Here is a 23,825-nt window from a genome sequence, read left to right on the forward strand (position 1 = left end):
TGCCACCTATTTTATGACTTGTGCCCTTTAAAGGGAACCAATCATCAGATTTGGCAAAGCGTTATATAGGGTAAAATCTTTATTTTCACCATTCCCAGGGGACGCTCCTGCCCCCAGGGATGGTGAAGATATGAAGTTATAAACTAGTCGCCGCCGCCGCAAGTAGTCACCTGGGCGGGGAGTTCTTCTCACCAACTCCCGTTCTTCTGCAGGCAGCGACGCCCCCTCCTCTTGATTGATGGGCAGCGTCATTGCTCTGCTCCGTCTGTTCAGTGAGCGGAACAATGACACTGCTCATCAATCAAGCGGAGGGGGCGTCACTCCCGGCCGAAGAATGGGAGTAGGTGAGAAGAGCTCCCCGCCCAGGTGACCACTTACGGCCGCGGCGGTGACTAGTTTATAACTTCATATCTTCACCATCCCTGGGGGCAGGAGCGTCCCCCGGGGATGGTGAGGACAACAATTTTACCCTATATAATGCTTTACCAAGCATTACATAAGGTAAAATCTGATGATTGGTTCCCTTTAAGCTGAACATAGGAAGAGGAATCTGCCCAGTTTGGTCTCTATGGCTATGTTCAGACTCTGAATGTCCGCACGGAAGATCTCTGTGCTGACATTCCGCAGACTGCATAATATGCTGGCGCTAGGAATGTGCCATTTCATAGACGGCTATGCATTCCGTGCGGAGTCCACAGAAAGAATGTGTTCATTCTTTCTGTGGACATGGAAATCGGAATTTCCACCATGTGAACAGCACAGCAGAATTCTGTTGAAATCAATGGGACTCTGCTGCAGGAATCTCCATGCAGAATTCCAAGCGGAATCTGCACAGAAATGCTGAGGTGTGAACATAGCCTAATTAACACTTCAGTACAGATAGAGTAACAATTTAAGCTGAAATCTTATTTAACAGCTTTGCGGACATCCTAAAATGGGAATTTAGGCTGCTGGCCACATCTTTTACATCTGAGATATTAAATTGTCTATGTTATAATACAAGGTTTTATTCTTGGCATTAAAATTACTGTAAATTATAACATTTCTTTAAAAAAAAAAACACAGTTCTTAGAAGAACATAAATGAGGCAGGAACTCTGTAGAGACTATGGCCTGTTTAACCTCTCTGCTGAACTGCTGAGAAGACAGATCTCTCTGATTTCGCAGGATACCTAAATTCATTTGGCTAGACATGAGAATGATGTGTTCCTGCAGCACAAGGACCAATCATTCTGCTCTGGCGAGGGAGCTTTAGTGCTGTACAGTGATATCCACGTACACTTTGGACATCCTGACCATATTTTCCATCTGTCCCCCTAACATTGGATGGGTTCTTGTCATACACATGCTGGATTTGATGATCTTTTTAGAGCTAATTACACTGCAATATAGTCAGCTTTATTAGTCTGGCACTGTAGAGTGCATGGTGTTAGTGAACCTATTGTAATGTTCAGCGAGTAATACATGGATACCATATAGATCACTGTAAATTGTGATAAAGCTAAGTTTAAAGCACACCTCTCATATCACAGTAAAAAAATAAAAAAAAAATAATGCTTATATATGGTCTCCACTGGGCCATGCAGATGCTTTACATGCCTTTTTTTGTGTATTGCCTCTGTATTTGGCTCACAAACCCCTCTGTTCTACTGGTCACTCATTCTGACATCCACTGCCCAGAAAGGGGCATGTTCGAGGCATGCACTGAGCCTACACTCACTCACCATGCATTCACTTCCTCCCAGAGTCTGATGTGCTCAGTCTCCTCATACAATCACTGCAGGCTGCTCTGTAACCCCCTCCTCTCTGATTTCAGACAGGAGTCTGATAGACAGGACAGGAGTGAGCACAGAAGAGTGCTAGTCCTGCCCCTAACTTACTAGACTTTATCCAAGCTTGTGCTTTAACTGGCACAAAGATGATGCGGCACCCGGACAGGATTATTTTCTGTATAGTGGTCTTTTTTTAAGCCATGAAAAGCCATTGCATAAAAAGGAGCTAAATTAAAAAGGTTAATGTTTTGCCAAGGTGTATAATACAAAGTTTTTGATTCTGACAGTGTCCATTTAAGAAAGCAGAAAACCTAAGTAGTAAGAGGTTTTCGCAATCTGCAGAGCAATGAAAGGGGCTGTCATACTCCCCAAGGAAGCATTTCCAGGAATACTCTGTCTATAACCATATTACACCGCTCTTCCCAGAAGGGATAAGCCCGTTATCATCTACTTAAGCACACATTAGTTATTCCAGTTAACATGATGACATGTGACAGTAATCCAGTTATTTAGGTAGTCGGATAATCAGGGGTCCCCTGAGCAGTACCAGCTTGTGTTAAAACAAACTCTGTAATGTCATTACGGGCAGATTAGATACGACGACTCACAACAGAACTTTTCAGTAACATTTCATGTTCGGATTCTGCAAAAACATTTGAATATCTGTGGAGGTCAGTGAACTGCAGCCATTGACCTTTTCTTAAATTTAAGAAATGCTCTATTTACTTAGATAACCTTTAGAGAACTGCACAGGGAAGGCTGCCATATTTTTCTGAACGTCCAACCCTGTTTATTGATTAGAAACCATTTACAGGTTACGTTAATGCTCCATTCACAAATAAAGCCATCTATTCGGGAACAGAAAAACTTTCCTTTGAACAAAAAGCACTACACCTGTCCTCAGGCTGTGTGTGGTATTACAACTTGGCTCCATTTACTTTACTAGAACTGAGCTGCAATACCACACACAACGGGTGCAGTGCTGTTTTTGCAGTGCTGTTTTATAATTTTTTTTCACAATTAAACAAACATATTGTAATGTCCCAGTCCATTCAGCAACGCCAATGGTTCCTTTTTTTTATGTTGGTGTTTATGAACGAGTGGTGCCCAAAATATTTCCTGTTATCAATGCAAAATATGGGCATGAAGAGTCTGAGATCTACATGGCATGTGCAGCCCTATAGCCAACTGCTTGATAATTAGGATAATTAGACAGCTATACCCAAAGCTAGCTAGATATGAGTTGGGCAAACCCACCGATGTTAGCAGGATCAGCCTAACATCTAATGTGTATGGTGGCCTTTCAACGCTCACTTGACATGCGCAGAGAGAGACGGATTAGACATGTTGAATTTTAACTGCTCAGTCCCTTTCTGGGAAATAAGCTGCTGCCAGAGGGGTCCCTGCTTTGGGCACGTGATTTTTGGCCATAATCATGAGTGATCATTTAGAGCCAAACCTATGTCTATGTTCATCTTAAGGTCATTCTCACAAGACCATGTTACTTGACCAGCCTGTTGGTTTAGGTCATCAGAAGTGAGATCAGGCTGGACCTTGTGTCTGTAATACAATGCAAGTAACACACTTGTGTAAAAAAGTGCGTACAAAGACATATATGACTGGGCACCTAGAACATAAACATGGCCAATATTATATTACTTAGATTATCTGCACACTTCCCTACATAATAACGGAGGAAGAAGTGACATCCTTATAGATGTATCAGACACTATGGCAATCACTTTTAGCCCATCATCAATAAATCCTCAGCTAATGATTCCTGTATGATGAAAGCCTATTGTGCAGCAGATCAGGTCACCGATTTGGCTGAGAAGTCAGAAGATGGTCTGACCTGCTGTAAATTCATCTACTGTCGCTGTTATCTAATCTCAGCCTTTTTTTTGTCTCCTGAGTGGTAATTGCTTGTGGCAATTGGGATCATTGTAATGTGAATGCGAGTGTACATACAGCCATACAGGAAAGTTTCCTTAGGAAAATCAGACAGATATGCTAAGCTATCATCCGGCCTCGATTATCACCTCTTATCTAGTCACCTGTCAGATAATGCATAATGCATAACTCCTTGCTTTGAAGGCTTTAGAAATTGGACCACAGTTGTGTGCATATAGATGTATACTCTCACCTCTGCAGTTATTCATGTAAATATTATATCTTTTTCTATGTTCCAATTATCCACCCACATTTCTACTTTCTGCTACTTTTATGTTGCACAGTTAGTGAATCAGCCCCATATAATGTAAGAAGGTGCCTGAGGATCAGATTAGCATGCATCCCGCAGGAAACAGAAGCATTGTTAGGGAGGGTTAATAGTCATGTGCTGTAAAGTGATGTGGGAATCCCAGCTGTCAGGCTCGCTGTCATCTCTGCCAGCTTGTGTCTGAGCTAAACCTGTTAGTCTATGACCTCCGAGACACCAGCATCTGGGAGGCTAAATTGGATAACGTCTATTTGTGCAGTGCAGTTACTGAATGTGGCAGGATTGTAGACAGTCGTAGAGAATATACAGCAATGAACTGCATCTGTGCCAAGATGAGAAGGACCGTGATTACCAATGCACAAACACTTAACATCCCGGCTACTTCATTCATTCCTCAAGAATCAGGATCGATCTGTCAATAAAAGAACATTTTTTCTCCATCTTAAAATCTGCTCTAGGCGACTTTTTTACAGACTAATAATTTTTCATGGTCAAGGTTCCCTCCTCTGGAAGATTTTAGATTTAGATGGTACTAAGTTGTACGGCTCTGCGTAGAGGAGGAATAAGTGTAGGCACATGTTGTTGCAAACCTATTTAGGAACGTTTCTACGGAAATATTAAATAAATATTATTAAGAAGGTGTTACATATTGGCTGTAAAGAAGGGGCAGGCTTCTACCAGATTCACACATTTAGATTTACCAAAACCTGTGCAGAGGAAGAGTGGTGCAGTTGCCCATAGCAACCAAAAAATTTCAAAAAGCAATATGGTTGCTATGGGCAACAGCACCACTCTTCCTCTGCACAGGTTTTGATTAATTGTGATTGTCTACAACCCACCATGTGAATGTAGCTTATGGAGAAATTTGATATTTTTAGAGACCCTCTTAGAGTTTACAACAAAGGAATTATAAATTTATTGAGAAGAAAACCAAGTAAAATGTGAAGTGACAGTGACTGGAGAGCAATACGATAAAACGCTGTGCAGTGTCAGTGTGTGATCTGAACAGATTTAGATATCATCTGCTTTCCTTCATTCTCCAGAGGACATGTACATTGATTGACATGACACATGCGCTACATAAACCAGACCACCAGAATACTGGAATAAAAAAATAAAAAAAAGAGTCTATGTTCCCAGTTACTAGATAATGACGAATGATGATTTTTCAGTCTTCCAGATTTTCAAATGTTTTTATAATCTGCCGGTATAATATAGCCATTGGACATATTATGAGAAGCATGTCAGTCAAAGGTCAGCTCATGTAAAGAACAAAGGGGCCCCAATCCCCATTTTTGAGTTCTTGTTGGCCTGTAACTTTTTTTTTTTTTTTTACCCTGCAGCTGTATTAAAATCAGTTAATATTTTAAAACCTTCACATGTTCTCACTTGAGTCCGACAGTGCTACATCTGACTGACGTGTCTTCAAAGTCAATTGTATGCAGTTACATGCCTCAGGCAGAAGGCTGGTTCATGATCGATTGGGATTATGTGATCATTATTTGTCTGTGTATGTTGTCTGTACTTTAATGAGAGAATATCTTTACATGTGTGTTTGTGTTCTGTAGCATACTACAAGGAGGGCTGTATACAAGGGCTTTATGACAAGTCCCCCGTCATCCCCGGTTTAAACTTGCTTAGAATTATGATTATTTCTGTATATCTTTTGTAGAGGCTGAATGACAAGTTAGAAAAGGATTCCCATTATAACTTGACATAAAATAAGCTGCGTTTTCAATAGACAGTGACCCAATATTGTGACTCTGCAATACTAGGACAGATTATATAGATGATTCGCACAACAAACCAGGTTCTAACGGTAGGGAAACACTTTACCAGTTTTAAGACTTGGCACTTAGCAAGACTGTGGGCAATAGCTGAACATAACCAATATAGTGCTGTGAAGGAGGAATCAAAAACAAAAAACTCTCTTTAGGCTAGGTTTCCACTTTTTTTTATACCTAAAAAAAAAATGCCAGCAAAAAGCCAGAAAAACTGCCACGTTTTGGCAGTTTTTCAGTTTTTTTTCCCTGGTATGTGGAAACAGCCAAACTTGTCCCCTGTGGCAGTTTTCTCACTGTCTTCAGCTACCACTCTGTGGGTCGGATGCTGAGTGCCCATTCCACAGAGTGTAAGGAGGTGAGGAGTGATGTACAGCATCACTACTCACCTCCCCCTGCTGTATAGTATACAGGGGTGCATAGTGTACCCGTATATACTATACAGGAGCCGAGAATCCAATCACCAGACTGACAGGACAGCCCCTTACCTCCCTTGTTCCTGTTCCTGTCCCCGCCTGGTCTGTGTAGCCCCACCCCCTAGTGATGATGTCATTAGGGGGGCAGAGCTACAGACAGGAGCCAGGCTGGTAAGTCTGAGGCTCTGTTCACATTGTCCGTTTTGTGTAATGTGAACAGACCCTTCTGCCAGTGTCTTCCCGGACAGGGATACTCCAGCTGTTGCTAAACTACAACTCCCAGTTGGAGGCTCCCTGTTTGGGAAGACGTTGCATTATGGGCGCTCTCCCCACCGGTGAGTGCCAAAAATGTCCTACCCATTTTTTTGTGTTTTTTTTCTTCTCGTTTCAGATCCGTGTAAGCAGAGGATTACGACGGATTTGATGGATTACGGCGGCTGAACTGGATTTTTTTCTTTTAATAAAATGGTTAACTAGGGCTGTGGGGGGGGGTGTTTTTTTTTTAAATCAAATAATTTTTCCAATGTGTTTTTTTTATTTTTTTTATTGAATTTTCAGGCTTAGTAGTGGAAGCCATCTTATTGACAGAATCCATTACTAAGCCAGGCTTTGCATTAGCCACAAAAACAGCTAGCACTAACCCCCCAATTATTACCCCGGTACCCACCACCACAGGAGTGCTGGGAAGAACCGGTACCAACAGGCCCGGAGCGTCAAAAATGGTGCTCCTGGGCCTAGGCGGTAACAGGCTGGCATTATTTAGGCTGGGGAAGGCCAGCAACAATGGTCCTCGCCTACCCTGGTAATGTCAGACTGTTGCTGCTTGGTTGGTATCTGGCTGTGAATAAAAATACAGGGAACCCTATTTGTTTTATTTATTTATGAAAAAAAAAATGCATAGGGTTCCCCATATTGTTACTGGCCTTCCCCAGCCTAAATAATGCCAGCCTGTTACCTCCTAGGCTCTTCCCGGCACCCCTGTGGCGGTGGGTACCGGGTTAATAATCGGGGGTTAGCGCTAGCTGTTTTTATGGCTAACGCTAAGCCCGGCTTAGTAATGGATTCCATCAATAAGACGGCTTCCACTACTAAGCCTGAAATTTCAATTTAAAAAACACAACACATTGGAAAAATTTTATTTAAAAAAAACACTCCCCCACAGTACTCTTTAACCATTTTATTAAAAGGAAAAAATCTAGTTCATCCGCCGTAATCCTCTGCATACACGGATCTGAAATGAGAAGAAAAAAACAAAAACACAAAAAATTGTTTAGGACATTTTTGGCACTCTCCACTGGGGAGAGCGCCCATAATGCAATGTCTAAAAGGGAGCCTCCAATTGGTGCAAAACTACAACTCCCGGCATGCCCAGACAGCCTTTGGCTGCCTGGGCATGCTGGGAGTTGTAGTTTATCAACAGCTGGAGTCTCCCTGTCTGGGAAGCCACTGTTAGAAGGGTCTGTTCACATTATACAAAATGGACAATGTGAAAAGAGCCTCAGACTTACCAGCCTGGCTCCCATCTGAAGCCCCGCCTCCTAATGAAGTCATCACTAGGGGCGGAGCTACATGGACCTGGCCGGGACTGGAGGGAGGTAAGGGGACTTCTTCATCTTTTGTATACACTATATACAGCTATCTATAGATAGCTGTATATATTGTATATTGCCCAAAGGGTTAACCTACATTGTCCAGCAGTGTAAATTAACTCTTTCCTTGCCGGGCTGGCACAGCGCACAGCTCAGCAAGGGGTGAAGTGAGTCAGCAATGTGTATATTGTATACACATTATAGGCTCACTGTAAGTTCTTGCTAAGCAGTAGATATAGGATGTATAGCTACTGCTCAGCATCAACTGTTCTCCCTTCTCTGTAGCCATGAGCACAGCTGAGTCCCGAAATTCACATCAGGAGGATCGCATCAGGTGTCAGGAGGAGTGACTTCAGGTACTACTGCTCCCAACATGGAGCACATTCTGCTCCATGCTGGGAGCTGTAGTACCTGCATTAATAGACAGATCGCAGCGAGTGTCACTCCTGAAACCTGCTGTGATCCTCCTGTATAATATATAGATGCAGGCGGCTGCTCTTCTATGGTTCCCTGTGATTGGCTGGAACCATCTGGCCAATCACAGCTCTCTGAGAGAAATATGAATAGGTGTATATATACGGCAGTGCAGGGACCATAGAAGAGCGGCCGGCCGCATCTATAAATTATACAGGAGGATCGCAACGGACCCGGGGCGATCTGTCAATTAGTACAGGTACTACTACTCCCATCATGGAACAGTATGTTCCATGCTGGGAGTAGTAGTACTACCTAAAAAAAAAATAACAGTGAAAAACACACACACACTACATTTTTATTATTGTCGGCTACATTTTTTGTGCCCTGCCCGCCCACATAAATTGATCCCCGTTTAAAAATGAATAAAACATTTTTTATAAAAAGATAAAATTCATTAGTACCCTATGAAATTTTTATAAAAATGGTATCTCCATCACTTTTTTGTATTGCTAAAGTCCAAAAAAAGAATAAAAACCGCCTGCAAAAACACCAAAGTTAAGACCCACATGGCGTTTTTTCACTCCCATAGACTTTTGTGGGAGGAAAACGCCATGATTTTCCAGAAAAACGCCAAAGTCTCAACAAGAGGTAATTTTTTAAAAACTGCCAAGGAGCCCAAAATAGCAGAAAAACAGCGCTAAACTGAAAAAAGCCAAGTGGATACGGCATTTTGCAGTTCCCTATTGACTTGCAGCTGATATTTGTCCGCAGCATTTTTTTCACAAAATGTGGCAGAATGGGCGTTTTTGCCAAAAAAAAAACAAGTGGAAACCTAGCCTTAAACCCAATAAGGTCCAAGTTGTAGCTGTTTTGTTGGCTGATGAGTAGTTAGTTGTTTGGGATCAAACATGTACAAAGCATAGTCTTTAATTCAGTGACAGCCAAACCTTAAAGTTAAACTGCAGGCTTTGGGTCTATTCACACGGCAGAATTTTCGCTTGCAGAATTCCGCCTCAAATTAAAGCCCATAGACTTCTATGGGATTCCGCACTCCCATTCTACATCTTTCGCAGTGCCATTAATTTATCTACAAACAATTATTACTCACTGGAGTCCAAAAAAGAGTTTCCATCAGGGTTTACTATACGGATTGGTGCAGGGAGCAGTATACAATAGAAGAAGGTTTGCAGCGGAGAGTTGCATTATAGGAATCTCAAAATGTTTAGGACTCATTGTGAAAACAGCCACTGTGAGTGTTCATTAAATTTATTTAGAAATCAGATGCTGTATATTACTAAATATTATGAGAAATAAATAAAAAAATCAAGTGCAGTTGCCATTTGCTTGTGCATTTGTATCATACATATCTTCTTTCTGTCTGTATTACAATTAGTGCATTTATCAATATTTTTTTTTATAAGACAATGAAGTCCTGCAGGTTATGGGGGTATTCCAGCTATAGTATTAACTGTTATGTCAATCATAAAAGTTACAGTTTTGTGCATCTGAAAGACAGGAACACTCTGAAAATCTTCTGAAGCAAATTGTGGCTGCTCCTCTGAGGGCTACGTTTACACATCAGAATTTCCGCATGGGAATTCTGCAAGTGTTTACAGCCTTATGAACTTCAATGGGATTGATTACATAGTCCCATTCACATTGCAGAACTTCTTAATCGGTCTTTCTGCTGTGGAAATTCTGTATTCCACAAAAAGAAAGGTTCTATCCTAAATTTTTCAGAATTTAGATGCGGAAGCCCATTGAAGTGAATAGTGCTTTTTTTTCTCCACAAAATGCAGAATTGATACAAATTTGAATTGTGCGGAATTCACACAAAATTGACCAAAGCAGTGAATAAACAACACCGGTTTCTGTGCACCGGCATTCATTCAGAATTTATGCATGAATTCCACATAATTCTGCATAAATTCTGCATCAATGCAGAAAGAATCCGAATCATTTGGCCGGACTTTCCTACATGTGAACATAGACTTTAGGCGTTTTTATTCTGGATACCGGTTGGAAACCCAGATTCAATCCATTCGTGACATGAAATGTTTAATTGTCAGGTTATTAATGGCTAGAAATGGAAAACCTATATAAAGGAATATATTACAAAATTATCCGTGTGGCCCCTTTACAAGGTGGGATGCACCAGTAAGGCTACTTTCACACAGCCGGGCGTCAGGGGAGCCAGGGAGAATAGTGGGAGAAAAATTACTGCAAGGGTGGGTTCACACCACGTTTTTGCAATACAGTTTTTTTTCAGGTTTTTGATAAAAAAAAACGGATTCCTCAAAACCTGACTAAACTGTATCAAAACGTGTGTACAAAGTTTTATCTGTATATGGTTGAAAATTGTATACGGTTTGAAAAGTGATGTCCGGTCGCATCCGTTTTTTAAGAAAAAAAACGCATACGTTTTGAACTTTTCACTCCATTATGAATAAAGTTTCACTTGTTTGATTGAAATTGCAAGAAAAAAAACTGTGCAACGTCAAAAACCGTATGGTAAAAACTGGATGGAACCGTACACACATACAGTTCTGTATGGCTCCCATTGACTCCCATGTTTAAAAAAAAAAACGTATACGGGTCAATACGGTTTTTCACCTGGACCAAAAACCGTGGTAGGCGACGGTTTTCTGTCCAGAAAAAAAAAGTAGACAACCATATGCAATATGGTGCATACGGTTTTGAATGTAAAGTCTATGGGCACGGTTTTCTGTACAGTTGCATCCATTTAAAAAAAAAAAAAAAAAACGTATCCAAAAACTGTATAGAAAATCGTGGTGTGAACCCACCCTAAGAGCTGTCTTTTTCTCACGCTATTCCCATCAAAAAACAAGGGGTGTTGCTGCCCGTTGCTCCCCGTCACGAGAACGGCCATTAAAGTGACAAAAAAAAAGACTTTAACGGCCGCTCTCGACATAGAGCAACAGGAGTTTGAAAGGGGCCTAAGAAGCTGCAGGACTGTACATTGTACATTCCACAGCTGGCAACTTTTGGATATCGCCACAGATTTTAAAGCGGATTTATATGCAGATTTTGAAGCAGAGTTTATGAGAATCCATGATAAAACTTGCAGATATGTCACTTATTTCTGTGCTGAAACTGTGAGGTGGTGTAAAGTTTCCAATTAAAGTCAAAGAGAGATGGCTTTCCATGCGTAATCACGGCTTTGGATGCATAAGTCAGAGCAGATTTTAATTGTGTGAACAGTTTCCCTATATTCTGTCTATAGGTTTTCATACAGGCTCGTACAGTAGCTTTCTATATACTGAATGCAGGACTGTCTGTGAACAGAGCATTAAACATCATTATTTTTCATTAAATGTATTGAAAGTTCATAAATTAAGCTCCATATAGCACTAAATGATAAGCTCAAGGGCACACACGGAGGCACAGAAATATACAGGGAAATTAACTGTCTTTTATAAAACCAATTAATTTAGAGCTAGCATGTGACTGTGAGCTGGGCAGAGATCCTGGAGGGCGCAGACCTGTGTGACAATCATGTCCACCAGGGTAATGCTATCACTTGCTGAGGGATTTTATTTGCTCAGCCATACTCATCAGAATTTTATACAGTTTGTATCATGTATCTTACACTTAAAGAGAACCTGTCCTCAAACTATATTTTCTAAACTAATTTACATTATATTCCCTAACTACTCCTAACACCCCTCCTGCCCTTAAAATTTTTTGTAAGCTTTAAAGGGGTACTCTGCCCCTAGACATCTTATCCCCTATCCAAAGAATAGGGGATAAGATGTCTGATTGCAGGGGCCCCGCCACTGGGGACCCCCCCCACGATCTAGGCTGCGGCACTCCGCTTTCATCACTGCACAGAGCAAACTCGCTCTGTGCGTAATGACGGGTGATCCACCACGCCCCCTCCCATAGACTTGTATTGAGGGGGCGGAGATGTCTAGGTGCGAAGTACCCCTTTAAAAGGCTCTGTATCATACCGTTCCCCTTGCACACATTGTGTGAGCTCCTGGCAGGAGACAGTGGGCATTTCCCAGCAGGCACGACATCACTGAGGCCTACGAGAGCTGTGCCTCACCATGCCCCACACACCCTTCCTGAGTTTGGTCGCCTGCCAGGCAGGGAGGAGACCATATTAACTGTTTGACTTGCGCAGGAAACTGAGCCACCTAGTGGCCATTTTTTAGACTTATAATTACATATGAAACAATATATTAAAAGTTGTTTGGTGACAGGTACTCTTTAACTTAAGTTTTTGATTTGAACATTAAAAAATATTCAAAAAGGGATAAAATGCTGCCCTGTAAGAGTGAGGACCCTGCATCTATATCATACATAGTTTACTAATCTAATGCACTGACTTTATAGTGGGATATAAGTTAAAGGGGTACTCCGCCCCTAGACATCTTATCCCCTATCCAAAGGATAGGGGATAAGATGTCAGATCGCCGGGGTCCCGCTGCTGGGGACCCCCGGGTTCGCCGCTGCAGCACCCTGCTATCATTACTGCATAGAGCAAGTTCGCTCTGCGCGTAATGAGGGGCAATACAGGGGCCGGAGCATTGTTATGTCACGGCTCCGCCCCTCGTGAAGGCACAGCCCGCCCCCTCAATAAAAGTCTATGGGAGGGGGCGTGGCAGTCGTCACATCCCCTGCCATAGACTTGCATTAAGAGGGCGGGCCATGATGTCACGCTGCTCTGTCCCCTGTATCGGCCGTCATTACGCACAGAGTGAACTCGCTCTGTGCAGTAATGATAGCAGGGTGCTGCAGCGGCAAACCAGGGGGTCCCCAGCAGCGGGACCCCGGCGATCTGACATCTTATCCCCTATCCTTTGGAAAGGGGATAAGATGTCTAGGGGTGGAGTACCCCTTTAAGGCCCCATAAGCATTGGAAAAAAAATCAACCTCCCCTTTCTCGATTCAGAACACATGAACAGTTGGCCGATCAAGTGTTCATGTGAATGGGGGGAAATTGGGAAAACAAACATGTATGGCTATCTTAAAGGAATTTGTTTCCTAGATTGAAACCTGTTCTTTTTTTCTTATCTTTTCAGTTTCTATTTTCAGATTTTTTTGTTTATTTAATATTTTTATGGGGGATGTAATCCTGCCTTAGCTGTTTTTGATAGCATTTGGTGATATGCTTTACTGCAGGACCAATGCACCATAGACAGTAATAGACAGGACCTGCCCTATTCAGATGAATTGGAGACCTTCAGAGTTTATACCACAAGGAGGGGGGGTGCTGATATCAGCTGAAAATGGTGAACCTCTCTCTACTGGTGTCACCTTTCAATGTGCTCTTGCGAAGAAAGTCATTACTGGGAAATGATCTGTACAGAACAGGAAGTCTATACATAAAAAAATAAAATAAAAATTCTAAAAGAAAATATAGTTACTCAATAACCTGATCTAGACAAAAGGTAATATTAAACAGTTATATCTACTATGGGTTGACGTGTGTTCCCTGTGTTTTACATGGATCTCATCTGGGTACTTACAAGGTCCACATCAACATGTCTCTGTTATTCCTGCGCTGGCTGATTGTGGGCTCCACACGGGACAGACAGGTGTAAGTGTACAGGGCTACAACAAGATCTGGGCACATGTCCTCCTCCAGCCCCAACTACACATTTTACAATTTATTTAGCCATATTGGATTTTTACATGTCAATGGTACAAAAGTACACTCTGAAAAATAACATGCCTGGAATCCCTTTTTATGGGCTGGGCACTCTTATTAGGAACTTTTCAGAACATATTGTTATTCCTTTACAAAGACCAAGTTTAAGCACTGCATGTATTGGGTCACGAGGATAAAGGTTTCACCCCCCTTCTTCTCTGCATTGTCTTAATGAGTTGATACTCTATGTTGGTATTGCTGTAACACAGTGAAATGAACATGTCTGGAGAGGCCTCTGTGTTGTACATACTAATATCTTCCATAGTGGTCACATAGTAGTGGGTTGTGTGAGCAGGCAGGGTACTGTCCTGTGATTCTTTATATACTTCTGTCTGAGGGATGAACATGTTTATGGACTGCTCCATAACAGCAGCCTAAAAATTCTCCTGCCCCTCTAGAGTAGCTTTATAATTTTCCTTTTGTATATTCTGGGTGAATTTTTGTTAAAGAAAATATAAATAAATAACTATATAAACATAAGGGTTTCCATACAATAATAATATACAGAACCAAAGTGCACTGCTAAGTAGCCCTTTGGACTCTAGAAGGTGCCTTGATCTTTTCACTGTTCTGATGAATGTGTTTCTTGTTCTTTATTTCCTTTCATATAAGTATAAAAAGCTGTAAGTGACAACTATCCATCTCTTTCTTGAAATAAATTGAATTTCACATGTTTTCTTGTTTTGTGTGTAGTTTGTCTCTTAAAGATGTACTCCAGAGGAAAAAAATGTTTTCATGTCAACTGGTGGGAAAAAGGTACACGGATTTGTAAATTTTTTTAAAGATCTTAAAGGGAACCAATCATCAGGTTTTACCCTATATAACGGCAAAGCATTATATAGGGTAAAATCTGTATCCTCACCTTCCCCGTGGGACACTCCTGCCCCCAGGGATGGTGAAGATATGAACTTATAAACTAGTCACCGCCACGGCCCTAAGTAGTCCCCTTGGCGGGGAGCTCCTCTTACCAGGTCCCGTTACTGCAGCTGGCAGCGATGCCCCCTCGGCTTGATTGACGGGCCACGTCATTGCTCTGCTAACTGAACAGATGGAGCAAGGCGATGACGCGGCCCGTCAATCAAGCGGAGGGGGCGCCGCTGCTGGCTACAGTAACGGGACCTGGTAAGAGGAAGGGACTACTTAGGGCTGCGGCAGTGACTAGTTTATAAGTACATAAGGCAGAAGCTTCCCCAGGGATGGTGAGGATACAGATTTTGCCCTATATAATGCTTTGCTAAGCGTTATATAGGGTAAAATCTGATGATTGGTTCCCTTTAAGCCTTCCAGTACTTATCAGCTGCTTCAGACATGGACAGCAGTGTCAGCAGAGAGCACTGTGGTCAGAATGAAAAGACCAACACAACTTCCTCTGAAGCAGACAATTGATAAGTACTGGAAGGATTAATATTTTTTAAATAGAAGTAATTTACAAATCTGTTTAACTTTCTGGCACCAGTTGATCTCTGTTTTCTCTGGAGAACCCTTTTGATAGCTTTTTCCTGTAGAGCTTCTGCTTACTAAAGTACTTCATATACCAGAAGATGGACACTGTTAAAATCAGAACACCCTCTAAGCTGGTGGTCTCCAAACTGTGGACCTCAAGATGTTGCAAAACTGCAACTCAGAGCATCCCCAATAGCCATTGGCTGTCCAGGCATGTTGGGAGTTGTAGTTTTGTACCATCTGAGAGTCCACCACAGTTTGGAGACAAGTGCTCCATACAGCCTTGACTGCACATTTGGAGCTGCATTTTACTTCTTTAGGGTACGGTCCCTCAAAGCATATACGCGTATTTTGCTGCATATTTTCTGCAGCAGATTTTGTTACCCATTGACCTCAATGAGTAGAAAAATATGCAGCAGCAGATACGCTGTAAAATATGCTGTGTATAAGCTACATGGGACCGAACCCTTAGTAAGAATGAGCAGCCAAGTAGGCAGTTTTTGTGTGTTGAAACAGGGCCAGACAGGACTGACCCTCAGGAACCTGGTGCGCATCAGAACAGCACTAGCAGAAAATCAGGTAGGTGGGTAAAATGATCACTATAATTATTATTATTATTTTACCTAGTGTGGCCACTCAAAGTGTCCGTGTCATTAGGAAAAATGTATGACATGCTGAGCTGAAACCCTCACTGATCATGAGAAAAATTTCTTGAGCTCTGCCAGCCATCTTAACACATCGGACTCCCACGATTGCACCGCGGGTGGTCCAATGTGTGTCTGTACAACCTCGCAGTACTTCTGATGAAATGATCAGTATTGATCACAGCATCTGAAGAGTTAATGGTGGACAGCAGTAAGATTGCTGATGTCCGCTATTATCTCCGGGATTACCCCTTTAAGTTACTTCAGGCTGTTTCTAAATGAACATCATTATTATTCCACATAGCAATAAGGAATCTTAGTATGATCTGGTTTAGCATCTCTATAATCAGAACCATGGACACAGCCTGTCCTCAAGGGGTTCAAAAACATTTTAAAGGGGTATTCCAGAATTTTTTTTTTATTTGACTATGCTACAGGGGCTGTAAAGTTAGTGAAGTTCATAATATAGTGTCTGTACCTGTGTGTGATGGTTTTCTCACAATTCTTCTGTGATTTTCACTCCAATATTTACTTTTATCAGCATACAAAATGACTGTTGTCTCAGATTTCTCCCAGGTTGCAATGCGGCCGAGACCTGACTCACTAGTCAGCTGATGACAGGGAGCCTGTCTGCTTCAATGGATTGAGCGATCTCTTGGTGGGAGAGAGATCAATCTGCAACTAATGCAACAGCTGTAGGCACCCTGATTGAAAACCACAGGTCTTTTGAATGGATGCAGCTCATTTATGTTTCAATGGGTGGGGTGGCTGATGTGTGGGAGGGAGGAAAATGGAATTGTGGGATTTGTAGTCAAAAAAAGAAAAGTCAAACAGGAAATACCAGTTAACAAAAACCACCAACAGTGTTATGGTAATCTCACAACATAGCCATTTAGCCCTAAGACAAGCGCAGATCCTTCTTAAGCATGCCCATTACTGCCTGCCAAGTACGTACTAAAATCACCTTATGGTGGATAACCCCTTTAAGAACACCAGTGGCATCACTATCAATTAAGCTTTTAGGTAGGGACCTACTTTCTTACCTCCTTCCAGAGCAGTGGTGCTGAGAAAAGTCACCAGACACCTGTTGCATTAAATTAGCTGCTAACATGTCCACTCTGAAGGGAGATCAGGACAAAAGCTTCTCCAGGTAAACTCTGATAATGTAACATCCTAGTGCTACCTTCAGGTACTCTACTGTATGCCTTCATAGGGGGATACACTGCAGTCTTCCATCAGAAGTATGTCCAATGTATACCTCTGACTGAAGGCCAAAATGTGATGTGAATGGGGTATAAGAAAGGAAAGTGCCCTGCTAAATGCTGACAAGTTGAGACTCTCTATAGAGCCATCCATTTAGAGGCCATACCAGTAAAATGTCAGTCTTTTTCCTATTTTTAACTAAATTACCACTGTGTCCACTATTATTGTGCTGTTTGGTAAGGATAATGTGTGGAAAAGAATGCAAAGTCCAAATAACAGGAGAGAGACAATGGTGTATTATTTTGAGAATGGTACGGAGTCTGACTTGTTTACACGATGCAATGTATGAATTTACTGTGAAAGATGCTTTTTATCTTTGTACAGTACACAACAAAGGCAGAAATGTAAAAATGCAGAGCCCATTATATTGTCCGCTTTCTCCATGAATGAAGAGAAATCTTTGTTGCAGCCTAAAATGGCTATAGAATATGCTTTATTAAATGCCGGCTGTGTTTATTATTGTCAAAATGTGAGTTTATTATACGGGCCAGCCTTGTGCCTGGGGAATAGCCCCGTGCATTCCTAATTATTGCCTGGTATTGTTCAGTAATGTGGCCACCTCTGTGTCTTCTGCTTTCAAGATTTTGCAATGTTTATTGAAATTTGGAAAAAAAAAAACTAAAAGCTGGCTTTACAATTCACATCTACAAAAGTATACCAGCACTACATCTGCCATTTTTATTATAAAATATTTAGCAACGAGTCAATGCACAAGGAATAAATATAGAGTGTTCAGTAGAGACGAGGCTACACATCCCATAATGGACATTAGCTGTACCTATAACTTATAATGATGCCTATTCATCCACATAACTATCACTGTACAATCGTATCTTACTGTCACGATGCCGGCTGGCAGGTAGTGGATCCTCTGTGCCAGAGAGGGATTGGCGTGGACCGTGCTAGTGGACCGGTTCTAAGCCACTACTGGTTTTCACCAGAGCCCGCCGCAAAGCGGGATGGTCTTGCTGCGGCGGTAGTGACCAGGTCGTATCCACTAGCAACGGCTCACCTCTCTGGCTGCTGAAGATAGGCGCGGTACAAGGGAGTAGGCAAAAGCAAGGTCGGACGTAGCAGAAGGTCGGGGCAGGCAGCAAGGATCGTAGTCAGGGGCAACGGCAGAAGGTCTGGAAACACAGGCAAGGAACACACAAGGAACGCTTTCACTGGCACTAAGGCAACAAGATCCGGCAAGGGAGTGCAGGGGAAGTGAGGTGATATAGGGAAGTGCACAGGTGAACACACTAATTGGAACCACTGCGCCAATCAGCGGCGCAGTGGCCCTTTAAATCGCAGAGACCCGGCGCGCGCGCGCCCTAGGGAGCGGGGCCGCGCGCGCCGGGACAGAACAGACGGAGAGCGAGTCAGGTAGGGGAGCCGGGGTGCGCATCGCGAGCGGGCGCTACCCGCATCGCGAATCGCATCCCGGCTGGCAGCGGAATCGCAGCGCCCCGGGTCAGAGGACGTGACCGGAGCGCTGCCGCGGGGAGAGTGAAGCGAGCGCTCCGGGGAGGAGCGGGGACCCGGAGCGCTCGGCGTAACAGTACCCCCCCCCTTGGGTCTCCCCCTCTTCTTAGAGCCTGAGAACCTGAGGAGCAGACTTTTGTCCAGGATGTTGTCCTCAGGTTCCCAGGATCTCTCTTCAGGACCACAACCCTCCCAGTCCACTAAAAAAAAATTTTTCCCTCTGACCTTTTTGGCAGCTAAAATTTCTTTGACCGAGAAGATGTCCGAGGAGCCGGAAACAGGAGTGGGAGGAACAGATTTGGGAGAAAAACGGTTGAGGATGAGTGGTTTGAGAAGAGAGACGTGAAAGGCATTAGGGATACGAAGAGAGGGAGGAAGAAGAAGTTTATAAGAGACAGGATTAATTTGACACAAAATTTTGAAAGGACCAAGATAGCGTGGTCCCAACTTGTAGCTAGGGACACGGAAGCGGACATATTTAGCGGAGAGCCATACCTTGTCTCCAGGGGAAAAAACGGGGGGAGCTCTTCTTTTCTTATCCGCGAACTTCTTCATGCGTGATGAAGCCTGTAAGAGAGAATTTTGGGTCTCTCTCCATATGATGGAAAGGTCACGAGAAATTTCATCCACAGCGGGCAGACCAGAGGGCAAGGGAGTAGGGAGGGGGGGAAGAGGGTGACGGCCGTACACCACGAAAAATGGGGATTTGGAGGAAGACTCAGAGACCCTGAAGTTATACGAGAATTCGGCCCATGGGAGGAGATCTGCCCAGTCATCCTGGCGGGAGGAAACAAAATGTCGCAAATAATCACCCAAGATCTGGTTAATCCTTTCTACTTGTCCATTGGACTGGGGATGATATGCAGAAGAAAAATTTAATTTAATCTTGAGTTGTTTACAGAGAGCCCTCCAGAATTTAGACACGAATTGGACGCCTCTATCCGAGACAATCTGCGTAGGCAACCCGTGAAGACGAAAAATGTGTACAAAAAATTGTTTAGCCAACTGAGGCGCAGAAGGAAGACCAGGAAGAGGGATGAAATGTGCCATTTTGGAGAATCGATCAACGACCACCCAAATAACAGTGTTGCCACGGGAAGGGGGTAAATCAGTAATAAAATCCATACCAATCAGAGACCAAGGCTGTTCGGGGACAGGCAGAGGATGAAGAAAACCAGCGGGCTTCTGGCGAGGAGTCTTATCCCGGGCACAGATAGTGCAGGCTCGCACAAAGTCCACAACATCCGTCTCCAGAGTCGGCCACCAATAGAAGCGGGAGATGAGTTGCACAGATTTCTTGATACCCGCATGACCTGCGAGATGGGAGGAGTGACCCCATTTGAGGATTCCGAGGCGTTGGCGAGGAGAAACAAAGGTCTTTCCTGGAGGAGTCTGCCTGATGGAGGCAGGAGAAGTGGAGATCAGGCAGTCAGGTGGAATGATGTGTTGCGGAGAGAGTTCAACTTCTGAGGCATCCGAGGAACGAGAGAGAGCATCGGCCCTAATGTTCTTATCGGCAGGACGAAAGTGAATCTCAAAATTAAATCGGGCAAAGAACAGAGACCACCGGGCCTGGCGAGGATTCAGCCGTTGGGCAGACTGGAGGTAGGAGAGGTTCTTGTGGTCGGTGTAGATAATAACAGGAGAACTTGATCCCTCCAGCAGATGCCTCCATTCCTCAAGTGCTAATTTAATGGCTAGAAGCTCTCGATCCCCGATGGAGTAGTTCCTCTCCGCTGGAGAGAAGGTCCTAGAGAAAAAACCACAAGTGACAGCATGCCCGGAAGAATTTTTTTGTAGAAGAACAGCTCCAGCTCCCACTGAGGAGGCATCAACCTCCAATAGGAAGGGTTTGGAAGGGTCAGGTCTGGAGAGGACGGGAGCCGAAGAAAAGGCAGACTTGAGTCGTTTAAAGGCGTCTTCTGCTTGAGGAGGCCAGGACTTGGGATCAGCATTTTTTTTGGTTAAAGCCACGATAGGAGCCACAATGGTAGAAAAATGTGGAATAAATTGCCTGTAATAATTGGCGAACCCCAAAAAGCGTTGGATAGCACGGAGTCCGGAGGGGCGTGGCCAATCTAAGACGGCAGAGAGTTTGTCTGGATCCATCTGTAGTCCCTGGCCAGAGACCAAATATCCTAGAAAAGGAAGAGATTGGCATTCAAACAGACATTTCTCAATTTTGGCATAGAGTTGGTTGTCACGAAGTCTCTGAAGAACCATACGGACATGCTGGCGGTGTTCTTCTAGATTGGCAGAAAAAATTAGGATATCGTCCAGATATACAACAACACAGGAGTATAACAGATCACGAAAAATTTCATTGACAAAGTCTTGGAAGACGGCAGGGGCGTTGCACAGTCCAAAGGGCATGACCAGATACTCAAAGTGTCCATCTCTGGTGTTAAATGCCGTTTTCCACTCGTCCCCCTCTCTGATGCGGATGAGGTTATAGGCGCCTCTTAAGTCCAATTTAGTGAAGATGTGGGCACCTTGGAGGCGATCAAAGAGTTCAGAGATGAGGGGTAAGGGGTAGCGGTTCTTAACCGTGATTTTATTAAGACCGCGGTAGTCAATGCAAGGACGTAGGGAGCCATCTTTTTTGGACACAAAGAAAAATCCGGCTCCGGCAGGAGAGGAGGATTTACGGATAAAGCCCTTTTTTAGATTCTCCTGGACGTATTCGGACATGGCAAGAGTCTCTGGGGCAGAGAGAGGATAAATTCTGCCCCGAGGTGGAGTAGTACCCGGGAGGAGGTCGATAGGGCAATCATAAGGCCTGTGAGGAGGTAGAGTCTCAGCTTGTTTTTTGCAGAAAACATCCGCGAAGTCCATATAGGCCTTAGGGAGACCGGTTACTGGAGGAACCACAGAGTTACGGCAAGGGTTACTGGGAACCGGTTTTAGACAGTTCTTGGAACAAGAGGACCCCCAACTCTTGATCTCCCCAGTGGACCAATCCAGGGTAGGGGAATGAAGTTGAAGCCAGGGAAGTCCAAGGAGAATTTCCGAGGTGCAATTGGGGAGGACCAAAAGTTCAATCCTCTCATGATGAGATCCGATGCTCATAAGAAGGGGCTCCGTGCGGAAACGTATGGTACAGTCCAATCTTTCATTATTTACACAATTGATGTAGAGGGGTCTGGCGAGACTGGTCACCGGGATGTTGAACCTGTTGACGAGAGAGGCCAAAATAAAATTTCCTGCAGATCCAGAGTCCAAGAAGGCCACTGTAGAGAAGGAGAAGGCAGAGGCAGACATCCGCACAGGCACAGTAAGACGTGGAGAAGCAGAGTAGACATCAAGGACTGTCTCACCTTTGTGCGGAGTCAGCGTACGTCTTTCCAGGCGGGGAGGACGGATAGGACAATCTCTCAGGAAGTGTTCGGTACTAGCACAGTACAGGCAGAGGTTCTCCATACGGCGTCGTGTCCTCTCTTGAGGTGTCAGGCGAGACCGGTCGACCTGCATAGCCTCCACGGCGGGAGGCACAGGAACAGATTGCAGGGGACCAGAGGAGAGAGGAGCCGAGGAGAAGAAACGCCTCGTGCGAACAGAGTCCATATCTTGGCGGAGTTCCTGACGCCTTTCGGAAAAACGCATGTCAATGCGAGTGGCTAGGTGAATAAGTTCATGTAGATTAGCAGGAATTTCTCGTGCGGCCAGAACATCTTTAATGTTGCTGGATAGGCCTTTTTTGAAGGTCGCGCAGAGGGCCTCATTATTCCAGGACAATTCTGAAGCAAGAGTACGGAATTGTACGGCATACTCGCCAACGGAAGAATTACCCTGGACCAGGTTCAACAGGGCAGTCTCAGCAGAAGAGGCTCGGGCAGGTTCCTCAAAGACACTTCGGATTTCCGAGAAGAAGGAGTGTACAGAGGCAGTGACGGGGTCATTGCGGTCCCAGAGCGGTGTGGCCCATGACAGGGCTTTTCCGGACAGAAGGCTGACTACGAAAGCCACCTTAGACCTTTCAGTGGGAAACAGGTCCGACATCATCTCCAGATGCAGGGAACATTGGGAAAGAAAGCCACGGCAAAACTTAGAGTCCCCATCAAATTTATCCGGCAAGGATAAGCGTATCCCAGGAGCGGCCACTCGCTGCGGAGGAGGTGCAGGAGCTGGCGGAGGAGATGACTGCTGAAGCTGTGGTAGTAACTGTTGTAGCATAACGGTCAGTTGTGACAGCTGTTGGCCTTGTTGCGCTATCTGTTGTGACTGCTGGGCGACCACCGTGGTGAGGTCAGCGACAACTGGCAGAGGAACTTCAGCGGGATCCATGGCCGGATCTACTGTCACGATGCCGGCTGGCAGGTAGTGGATCCTCTGTGCCAGAGAGGGATTGGCGTGGACCGTGCTAGTGGACCGGTTCTAAGCCACTACTGGTTTTCACCAGAGCCCGCCGCAAAGCGGGATGGTCTTGCTGCGGCGGTAGTGACCAGGTCGTATCCACTAGCAACGGCTCACCTCTCTGGCTGCTGAAGATAGGCGCGGTACAAGGGAGTAGGCAAAAGCAAGGTCGGACGTAGCAGAAGGTCGGGGCAGGCAGCAAGGATCGTAGTCAGGGGCAACGGCAGAAGGTCTGGAAACACAGGCAAGGAACACACAAGGAACGCTTTCACTGGCACTAAGGCAACAAGATCCGGCAAGGGAGTGCAGGGGAAGTGAGGTGATATAGGGAAGTGCACAGGTGAACACACTAATTGGAACCACTGCGCCAATCAGCGGCGCAGTGGCCCTTTAAATCGCAGAGACCCGGCGCGCGCGCGCCCTAGGGAGCGGGGCCGCGCGCGCCGGGACAGAACAGACGGAGAGCGAGTCAGGTAGGGGAGCCGGGGTGCGCATCGCGAGCGGGCGCTACCCGCATCGCGAATCGCATCCCGGCTGGCAGCGGAATCGCAGCGCCCCGGGTCAGAGGACGTGACCGGAGCGCTGCCGCGGGGTGAGTGAAGCGAGCGCTCCGGGGAGGAGCGGGGACCCGGAGCGCTCGGCGTAACACTTACATTAACCCCTTAAGGACACATGATGTACTGGAACGTCATGTGTCTGCTCCCGATCTATAACGCGGGGCCACGGCGTCATAGTGGGTCGGGCCCGGCCTCTAACAAGGCCGGGACCCATGGCTAATAGCGCACG

The 23,825-nt window shown here is 44.6% G+C and overlaps 1 protein-coding gene across 1 annotated transcript in view; it reads right to left on the bottom strand.

The window, feature by feature from the left end:
- Window positions 1–7,380: 7,380 nt before the first annotated feature.
- The window catches only part of LOC130277036 (ADP-ribose glycohydrolase MACROD1-like), a 656,083-nt gene continuing 639,638 nt past the window's right edge, over window positions 7,381–23,825 (bottom strand). The window contains exon 5 of the transcript XR_008845346.1: window positions 7,381–7,417. The gene's annotated coding sequence lies outside the window, so the exon portion shown is untranslated. The remainder of the gene's footprint in view (window positions 7,418–23,825) is intronic.

The sequence above is a fragment of the Hyla sarda genome, chromosome 6 (genome assembly GCF_029499605.1).
Source record: "Hyla sarda isolate aHylSar1 chromosome 6, aHylSar1.hap1, whole genome shotgun sequence".
Lineage (NCBI taxonomy): Eukaryota > Metazoa > Chordata > Amphibia > Anura > Hylidae > Hyla > Hyla sarda.